The 1397-nt window shown below is 69.2% G+C and overlaps 1 pseudogene; it reads left to right on the top strand.

Moving 5' to 3' along the window:
• LOC112548840 overlaps positions 1 to 1397 on the top strand; it is a 4385-nt pseudogene that overhangs the window by 1039 nt on the left and 1949 nt on the right.

Genomic DNA, 1397 nt, shown 5'->3' with positions numbered 1-1397 from the left:
CAGAGCTGGCGGCATGGCAGCAGGAGCTGTACCGCGATGTGATGATGGACAACTATGAGCTGGTGGCCTCGCTGGGTGAGGACGGTGTGAGCCGGGTGCTGGGGTTGCACCGGGCCCCCTCCCTCCTCCAGCGGACACGCGGGGGCCGCTGGGTGTGGGCGACCCTGGCGCGCAGGTCTCTGCACCCAGGCAGAGTCCGTGGGAAAGTGGATTCTTGGTGCGCCGGGCCTGCATCTCGCTTGGTGCACGCCTGGGCATGCGGCATCTGCACGGTGCCTTTGGCCGCGGCTTGCCCGAGGGGCCACGTTCCCTACGCACGTGCATTACGACGGCTCCGGTGGGCACGCAGCACCCCGGGGCAGCATTCACCCCGGGGCCCTGCGTGGAGGCTCTTTTGTAGCCTGCTCCCAGGTGCCAGCAGCCCTCGGTGGCTCGCAAGCCACCCGTTCCCAGTGCTCGGGGACTCACTACGATTCTCTCCCCGTGCGCAGGCTCGGCGGGCCCCAAACCTGAGGTCATATGTCAGATAGAACGAGGGGAAGAGCCTCACGTCGGGGCTCCCCAAGGGGAGCAGGACGGGGGCATCCCGGAGGCCCCTGGCGTGGGTGAGTGATGCCGCTTCCCCCTCCCTGCCACCTGTTCAGGGGCAAGACGGCAGCAGCTGGGTGGAGCCGTGATTGGCAGGGCGTGGGGGGCTGTGGGTGGGCACGGCTGGCACCGGCCCCCTTTGCAGCAGATAGAGTTTCCCGGGGCGGTGCAGGGTGCAGTGCTGCATGTGTCGGCTCTCTGCCACGCTGCTGGCACAGCTGGTCTCCGCTCTCCCTGGGCTCAGAGGTGCTCCTGCCTCTGGAGTCCTTCCCTACTCCCTTCCCTGGCCTGATTTCTTGTTGGTCTCCCCACAGAGGCCTGGGGCCAGCACGGCAAGGAGACGCTGCTGGAGGAGGAACCCAGCCCGCGCTGGCTGTTGGTGCCCGGCAGCACCCAGGAACTTGCACCCGACTACGCCCCGCTCTGCCCCAGCTGGTGTGACATGAAGCAGCAGGGCTGGGTCGGGGACATGCCCCAGACCCCCCCGGCTTTGGACGGGGGCTTCCGGACGTTCCCCGATGGTGCCTCGGCCCTGGGCCCGGCTGCAGCAGGGAGCAAGGAGCTCCTGATTTGCGGGGCGTGCGGCAGGAGCTTTGAGGACGCGGCAGCCCTGAGCACTCACCTGTGCCAGCCGGCGGAGCACCCCGTGGAGGCCCACGTGTGCCAGGCCTGCGGGAAGGTCTTCCGGCACCGGCGGAACCTGCTGACGCACAAGAAGCGGCGGGGCCAGCGCCGGCACGCGTGCACCGAGTGCGCCCGCAGCTTCTGCCTCAAGGGAGACCTGCTGGGGGCCCGGGACGGGGACGGCG

Source organism: Alligator sinensis, unplaced genomic scaffold (assembly GCF_000455745.1).
Source record: "Alligator sinensis unplaced genomic scaffold, ASM45574v1 scaffold1819_1, whole genome shotgun sequence".
In the NCBI taxonomy this organism is placed as follows: Eukaryota; Metazoa; Chordata; order Crocodylia; family Alligatoridae; genus Alligator; species Alligator sinensis.
This window is presented reverse-complemented; position numbering and strand designations above follow the sequence as displayed.